The sequence below is a fragment of the Cupressus sempervirens genome, chromosome 7, assembly GCF_028749045.1.
Source record: "Cupressus sempervirens isolate cs-2001-9-10 chromosome 7, ASM2874904v1, whole genome shotgun sequence".
In the NCBI taxonomy this organism is placed as follows: domain Eukaryota; kingdom Viridiplantae; phylum Streptophyta; class Pinopsida; order Cupressales; family Cupressaceae; genus Cupressus; species Cupressus sempervirens.
The window spans coordinates 202,654,723-202,664,121 of NC_143124.1; the positions used below are offsets into that span (position 1 = coordinate 202,654,723).

General features: G+C 30.9%; 1 pseudogene across 1 annotated transcript; it reads right to left on the minus strand.

Annotated features, from left to right (window-relative positions):
- Window positions 1-2,082: 2,082 nt before the first annotated feature.
- LOC149546196 (oleosin pseudogene) lies at window positions 2,083-2,916 on the minus strand (annotated as a pseudogene). The gene has a single exon (XR_016353659.1). The product of XR_016353659.1 is annotated as an oleosin pseudogene (transcript).
- Window positions 2,917-9,399: the final 6,483 nt, after the last annotated feature.

Sequence of the window (9,399 nt, forward strand, 5' to 3'; positions counted from 1 at the left end):
GATGTTAACTGGCAATTGGCTAGGATTGTGCAACAAATTTTGCAAATCAGTTCTTTGATGGAATTGGTGACTTTTGCTCATATTCTAAGGGAGTGGAATAGGGCAGTTGACTGTTTGGCAAAATGGGCTTCTGAGCATACTGAGGGATGGAGGTTTGAGGAATGGGAGTTGGTTCCTCAAGAGCTCCATTTTGACTTGAGGAGTATTTTGGATGATGATAGGGTGGAGAATGATGATAGATGACGGTGTTGGTTGTTTTATCTTTGTTCAGGATTATCCATGTGCTTCTTGTTGGGACCTTTGGTTCTAGTTCGCTTTGTATTAATGCTTTCTGATTCTTAATAAAGTTTTTACCCCCTTTATTTCAAAAAATTACCATATTAGGCACAATAGAAAAAATCATGGAGAACTTCTAAAGGAGTGGATTATATGTTTCAATGCCCCAAACTTCTTTTCTTTGGTAATGTTTTTTTCTTGTTTGTCAATCTTATGTCAAATGGTGTCAAAGCGCAATAACTAGTGTCTACACAATTTGGCAACATAATGGCTTGTATTTGCCAAAAGTTATAATAGTTTAAGATTAAAAATATAAAAATTAGAAAGCAATGGCTTGTGATGATAATATTTAATAGTTTTTAATTAATATTTAATTCACATTTAATATAAATATAATGTTATTATTATAAGTGATAAATTATTCAATATGTTTAATTATTAGTTTATCCTCAAATATTAAAAATACTTTGATTCATTGAAGTTAAAAAAAATATTACTAGTTACAGATAAGTGATTACAATAGTGTATTGCCTACAACAAATACACATGTGATAGGAGTAGTTGATTTATATCCATATTTATTGATTTGATACCTGCATTTGACGATTGGTGTATAAATTGTGACAACATGAGTTTAAAGTTGATAAGCTTTCATGTTTTATCTTAATATTTATATCTTATCTATTTTGTTTTTGATTTCATGCCTAGTAAATGCTTGTGTAAGGTTTTAATTATATTTTTTTTCCAACTTTTAAATATTGTCTCTCTCTCTTGATTGAAAAAGAATCTGACTTATTTATTTTTAATTATCCTTTCTTTATTGAGTTGATTGAAAAAGAATCTATCTTATTTATTTTTAATTATCCTTTCTTTATTGATACCTACAATTGACAATTGGTGTCTAAATTGTGACAACATGAGTTTAAAGTTGATACTCTTTCATATTTTATATTAATATTTCTTTCTTTTTCTTTCATGCCTAGTAAATGCTTGTGTGAGGTTTTAATTGTATTTTTGTTCAACTTTTTAATATTGTCTTTCTATTGATTGAAAAAAATCTATCTTATTTATTTTTAATTCTCCTTTCTTTATTGATTTGATACCTGCAATTGATGATTGGTATCTAAATTGTGACAACATGAGTTTAAAGTTAATACGCTTTCATATTTTATATTAATATTTCTATCTTATTTATTCCATTTTTTCTTTCATGCCTAGTAAATGCTTCTAAGGTTTTAATTATATATTTTTTCGACTTTTTAATCTTTTTTCTTTATTGATTAAAAAAAAATGTTTTATAGGCAAAAGCCTATAATGCATCGGTAAATTGCGAACCTCTCATCGAGGAGGTCTTGGGTTCAAATCTACTTGTGATTAACACAAACTAATAAATAATCTTAATAATAGAAAATAACCTAGGCTTCGGTCGTTTGCATATATTTGCATATATATATATATATATATATATATATATATATATATATATATATATATATATATATATATATATATATATATATATATGTTTTATTTATTTTTAATTCCCCTTTCTTTTTTGTTTGTTTTGGTTTTAATTATATCTATCTCTTCTCCCTTTTCTCATTTTTTTTTTGTTCTTCATATATATCACCCATCAAACTCTTGTTGTTCTTTCCCCTTCTTTCCACCTTGTACTCTTATTTAAATAGTTTTGAATGATGGATCGCTTTAAAATATTAATACAAAAGAACACTTACACATCCAAATCTACAAGCAACAATAAATAAAGAACACTATACTAAGTTAAAACTTAAAAACAAACAAAGATGACCAAAAAGCTCCTTGGTATTAGTGTGGAGATAAATAGCATACAATAAATAGCTTCACCAACAACTACGCCATAGGATGATATCTCAGATTCTATTCTTTTTCAACTATGATTCAATCTCATGGTTATGGAACTAATTCCACCCGTTTTAACTTCAACCCCAATTTACACAGATAATTCCATAACACGGATAATACCATAAGCAGGGCATGGAATTAACACCCATGTATACACCCAGAGATCGATAAAACATACCCTAATGACAATACAAACACATAATTCATTTCAAGCCCATCCTTACAAGAAGATGAAAGCAGGATTTTACGAAACAGAAAACAAATAAAAGAAGATATATTTAAGCCCCTGGTGCAGCATCTTGCTTGTTTCCCTGTAAATACCCACCATACTCCTTGGCATAATCTTTCACATGATTCGCAGTGTCAACAATCCTCATGCGCGCATAGTCCACCTGGTCTGAGCCAGGAGGACGCCGGCCATTCAAATAGTTATAAAACCACAAAGCCCCAAAAACAACAGCCGCCACAAAGAGACCAGCGGATAAAAGCCCTAAAAATGTCACAAACAGCAGGGCTCCTACAGGTATCAAAACAGGGCTTAAAAGTACCAAAACAGGGGCCAAAACGACCCCAGTTAGCCCTACGATTGACAACAAGACCGCCCCCAATGTGACCAGGGCTGCGGCGCCCAAAATCTGAGTGGAGTTCGGTGCAAATTCATGGATTTTATTCACAAATCTGCGATCTCCTTCAGCCATTTTCAAACGTTAGAAAAGCTAGGAAATTCGACTTTTTAATTCCGAGATTCAATCCGGTGTTAATATAGGTGGATGAGATATATGGGCCTGCAGATATTTTAACAATTAAATGTGGGTTAGGACACGTGGCTACGGAATCTTTCCCCGACTGCCCTGGTTCTTTCTAGAGTTGGGACTGAGTTTAACGACGGAATTTTTATGGATAGTTGCTCTCCATGGCATTAATTAATTGTCATTATCCTACACGTAGGATAGATTATTACGGCAGCGGCTATCCAGCCACGAAATTCGTCGTGGTTGGATGCTCCGTGCCTTGTACCATCCATTCATGACATATTTATATCTCTATCTCTCACAGTAGTCCCTCTACCAAAATCACTGTCATTATTAACTAGCTATATATATTTATTCAGCTAATATCTATATTAAATATGCTGATTGATGGGAGGCATATTATTGTTAGTCGCTGTCTTTTAAAAGGCAGAGACTATTGTTTTCGTGTGAAATAAATACTATTATTCCTGCTTTCAATGTGACGAACCATAAGGAAAATAAACATATGCTATGGTCTTTTGCCATTTCAATGAGTTTAATTTATATTTTGAAAAGTTTTCCTTGCTTTTCTATTAGTCGGTGGTAATTTTGCCAGTGGTTTTAATGTTATAAACTAAAATATATATATAAATGACGGAAGCAATATGGCCGAACGCATTTCGAAGAGGCAGTTTCGCAGTTCACACACATCCACTTTATTGGAGTAATCTCTTATTGTAGCTCTCAAAGCCCACTTTAATGGACTAATATCTTACCGTAGCTCTCCAATCTGTTATTGCATAATTGTGTTGAATCTTCTTTATCTCCTCGATCATCATCACGGCCAGCACTAGAACTAATGGAGTGACCTATGGGGCATACACCTACGAAGGCTTGGAGAGAGAACTATACTGACTTGATGAAAAGTTGAGGATTTCTATTACCAGAGCAGGAGGCTTCATTGCTTCCCATATTGCTAGGCGGCTGAAAACTAAGGGGCACTACATTATAGCCTCTGATTGGAAGAGGAATGAGCACATGAGCAAGGATATGTTCTGCGATGAATTCCATATGGTGGATCTTAGAGCAATGGATAATTATTTGGCTATTACTAAGGGTGTTGATCATGTTTTCAACTTAGCTGCTGATATGGGCGGTATGGAATTTATTCAGTCCAATCACCCTATTATCATGTACAACAACACCATGATCAACTTCAACATGCTTGAAGCTTCTCGAATCAATGGTGTGAAAAGGTAAGGCCTTGGTTTTCTTTGGGAGTCATTCTATTTCAATTTGCGTTGTTCTGCCTATTTGAATTTGACGAGACATGTATTTTAAAACAATCTCCAAAGGGGCTACATGGATAACCATGCTTACTTATGGCTAAATCTGCCTAATACATACACCTAGCTTCACCCCTTGCATACATCAAGCCTTAGCATTAATTACATTGGAGCGGATCCATAGTAGGCTTTATAACAACCAAATTGGCTGAGCCAATTGGCTTTGTTTGCTCTTTTTTCTTGCTCATTTAAAATTACATTTTCTATTCTCTATTTTCTTTGCTATTGTTGTTACTCTTTCATGAGGTAAGTCAAACATAACCATCGTACATGAAATTGGTAAATAGCTTTACACTGAAAGCATTAGGATTTGAGTGAGAATCTAATTTGTATGCTTCTGTGTAAATTTGAGGGTACAATTATCTTTGACTAATGCTGATCTTTGAGTGGTTTGAAATTGTGGCTACAATAATCTCAAATTTATGCTAATCACTGAAGTTGAAATCCTCCAAATTTATTTTAAATTTTTCAACTGTCTCATTAAGAAGACCGGATTGCTTTGCAGGTTTTTCTATGCTTCAAGTGCATGCATTTACCCAGAGTTTAAGCAATTGGAGACAAACGTGAGCTTGAAGGAGTCTGATGCTTGGCCAACTAAGGTATGGAGTCTGTTGCAATTTATTATTATTGAGTAATATTGATTGAAGTTGTACCATGCAAAATATTGGACTAGAAGTCCAAGGCTTTTAGGATTGAAATTTGTATAGAAAATGCAATGCCAAAGTTTTAGAATTAGAAACGAAATATATCTAGAGTGCAAGTTATATTTGTTGACAGACATAAATTTTTGGTTGTATTTTGACTGTGTCCTTACTCATTTGTCAATCTAAAGAGCAAATAGTAGTGAGCCATGGCATTAGGTAGGGTCTTTGTACCTTTTTTTATTTTTATCATTAGGTGAAATTATTTGTGATGGCACCTACCTCCCTCAGAAAAAATATTCTTCTCCTAGAAGATGACATAGCTCTTGACAACAAATTAGGCTACCCAATCTAGGAATATCAATAACTCCATTCCAATAATTAATGAATATTAGTGAGCCATACCAATAGGATAGGGCAGTGCCCAGTTCTAACTTTTCACCCTACTCAAATAGTGCCAACCACCTTAGAACTAGGATTTTATGTTTGATGGAAATAAATTTGCACAACAGGATTATTATTTGAGACAACTACATGCTTTTAGTGGGCATTGGTTTCTCTTGGGATGAGATAAGTCATTTCATACCAAGAGTGACCCCCTTAACAATGGTTCAAAAGAATCTTCTATGTATAATAGAATTATCTTCAAGTTGAGAAATATAGAAGGTGAAAATATTTCTAGTCCTGAAATTCTGAATCTCAAACTAATCAAATCTATGAAGGTGGGTGTGGAAATTTGTAAAGGTTGGACTATGCCAAGAGGCAAGATAAGAAATTGATTGTTATAGGGTAAATTGATTAACCTCTTCGATACACACAGTTGGAATGATTTTTGAAAAGCAAAAAACTTCTCCATGTATTAAAAATCATCTCAATTATGTGAATCCAATTGCTCCATCATGCCTTGATGATTAAGAATTCAATTTATTTTATCAGATGTAGTAAATGTAGTTGATAAAGCCAGTTTAGAAAATCTAGAAAATATTGACTTTATACTATTGGATGGAGTAGATGTAGTTAGGAAAGCCATTCCAGATGATTTTCAAAGCATAATGATAAAATGAGGAGATTCAACTAATAGAAACAATGACCAAGTTGTTGACAACTTTCAACAAAAGCATTCTGCACCTTTTCATGAACTATAGATTTGTGGGTGTAGAAGAGTTCAACTCTTCTGATATTTTGTTTTCAAAAATCAAACAAGTCAATATAATTACTTGTGGAACATTACCTATTATTGGAGTTTCAGTTTTTGGACTTTGCTCGGTGCTCACCATACAAGCTTCTATTTTCAAACATCTCACATAATAAAGACCTAAACTCTCTCTCAGATGAATTTACAAAATCTGAATATAAAAGACCATCTATTCTAATTTATTGTTGTATTAGTCTACAAGTCTCATGCTATGATGGGACTGGTACTTTATAGATTACAGCTAATCAAACAATTTACTTTCATAAAAATGCCTATGATTACATAATAGATTTGGGACATGGCTTCTAATCACTTTTTTGTGGTTCGGAATATCTTAGCTATTCAATTTCAGTTTGTCAACAATTTAAATTATAAGATCACTAGTAGAATAATTCTTATATTCTCAAGTTTAGTTTATAGCTACGCAACATTCCAATTTTAAAATGTCTTGGATTTACCCATCGGTAAGTGATTTTACCATTTTATGATACTATGGATTCATGAAGTGTCTATATTTAAGGTTGATCAAGACAGAAACAGTGATCATTAGAAATGTCCATCTACAACATATCTGATCAGGTATTGAGGCTTGAAGTTTTAATTTGAATATTTTAGAAAGGGCTAACTAGATTTTATGTTTAGCTTTAACGTGCTCATCTAATTGGGTATTGCATTCTTGCTTGGTATTATCTTATAAGTGTTTTTTCTTTGCTTGCTGAAGTCATGAATAACGAAGCTGTTTTTGACACTTGCAAATCTTTTTCTCATATTAGTGTTCATGGTTGATTTTTCATGGGGGACCTCTCATCAAAATATTCTCATAAACTAATCTAGTATTTTTCATATGTTAATGAGGAAATATGAAGAAATATCATATTAATCATGTTCTTCAGTTGAATGTCTTATGTGTTTGACAAATAAAATCAAATTTCAAACATGTTAAATGTATAATAATCTTGAGTTGAATCTTTCCACTGTTCTAGTAGTATCATTTAATGAACAACCCTGGTTCTTTGATTTTCCATGTCTTGCCTACACATACTCTATTTTTGTCATATGGAACAAGCATTACACATACTCAACCCACAACATGTGTCTTGTTTGAAATTTGTATGCAAATGTATCTTGAGTTAATGTCACGTGTATCCATGCCTTAAGTGGATTCAAATACATTTTGACCTATGCACAATGACTCTGTCATTTGGTTGAGCTATCCCAAAAAGGAACTTAATTTGGAAGCAACTAAAGTCACCACCTTCTAGTTGTAATATTATCTATCGCTATACTATAACATGCTCAGATATTCACTCTTGATTTCCTTTCTTTACATAGTATACTACTAGTCTACCTACCAATATCAAAGAGTGCAATAAATTTCATGTAAATTAATTGCATAATAAGATATATAAGGGTTTTCGGCCATCTTAAGGAGCTAGTCAATCTTGTTGCAAAGCTGAAATCAATCATAAATCTTGGAATGTAAAAAATATTTCCTTGCAAGTAACTGAGAATAAGCAAAGAGATTTGTTTATCAACTTCCTATAAAATTCTTCATATGTGATCATAATGCTATGGTCTTCAATGACTTGTATTTCATAGTTCTTTCAAGATAAAGCATTGCAAATATAATTACGTCCTTCTTCAATATAGGACTTAGTCGGAAGTAGCTGTGGACATCAAATTTGATATGAAATGGTTCATTTAAACAAACAAGCAGTGAAACTGAAATTGAACAAGAAATACACCTTCAAATTAAGAAAAGGAGGCAAAATAACAATGTAAACACAACAAAACAAGAAATTAAACCTCCATGTGACCTTATTGACTTATCACATTCTATAGTATATGCACTAAACAATGATTTTGTCATGCAACTTGGAATTGCTCTTAGTAGCTTATTACACAAAAAAAAAGGTCAAAAGAAGTTGTTCATGAGACAAGAATATTTTCAATCAATTTGGATTGCACAGCCCAAAATACATAGCTACAATTTGACTGGAAATATTTTATTTTTTGTTGTTTTAGCAATTACTGAAACCAAGAAGCTGAGGCACATATGTGAATCTATAAACATATCTACAAATACACAAAACTAAATCATTTATACTAACTGAATCTAATAATTTATCTCTTTCTTCTTCTTATTGCAATAGGCAAGGACTCTAGCTCCCACTGAGCTCTTGTTAAATTTATGTTTATGATGTTGAAAAATTACATTGATATGTATGTAGATTTAATTATTCACTTAAGTAGTTCTAAGAATATTTTTTATGTATTATTTATTATATTTAAAGCAATTAACATTGAGTACCTAATAGGACTATTATAAGATTAGATGTAGATGTAAAACAAGAGACGTAATGCATCGTAGTTCCTGACTAATGCATAATGGTTGTAGAGGTGTAGGTGAGTGAGAATAAGGTTAAATAGTTCTAAATTAGCATTGTTAATGCATTAATTTTTGTCTAGAAATGCAATTGTGATTGATAGGATGGCTCATATTTTTTCATAAAATAAAGTAATTTTTAATTATGAAATAATATCTATATAATTTAATATGTACATTTGTAAATACTAAATAGATGTAATACATATAAATTTGATGTTAATGAATAAATATAATGTAATAAATAAGAAATAGAATATAACTATTTAATTTTAGTACATAGTTTATAAAAAAATTAATGATAATTTATATATCTTTTAGAATTGAACTAATTTTATTTTTTTGATATTTCCTTTAGTATTTTTTTTGATATAAAATACAATTATTAATTTAATATTAAAAAATATATTTTTAAGTTTTAAATATATTTAAACTAAATGATAAATTCTTTAAATAAATAATAATAATAATAAATTATATAATTTTTAAATTGTAACACTTATCAATTATACATATTACAAACACTATTATAAAATATAATTAAAAAATAATATTGTTTGATTTATTTTTATAAAAATAAAATAATAGTAATAATTTAAGTATTTTTATTAAAAAATCAAACCTTTTAAAAATTAGAAATACAAATACAAAAATAGATAGTGATAATTAATATTGATTAGACATTCATTTGTGAGGTAGAAGATAAAAATGATTTTAAAAAAAAAGTTAATCCACTTGTCACAAATGTGGAAAAAATAAAGTTGTAATTAATGCATTGATAGAGTTCTTATAAATCAATGTATTTGCATAGTGTTTGAAAATTCTATATTTATATGTAATAAAAATTAATTTTACTCCTTACTATTTTTACTCCCAACCAATCGCAATAAAGATAATTAGGGTATGTGCAGGATCATGGTGTACCAAACTATGGCCTTAA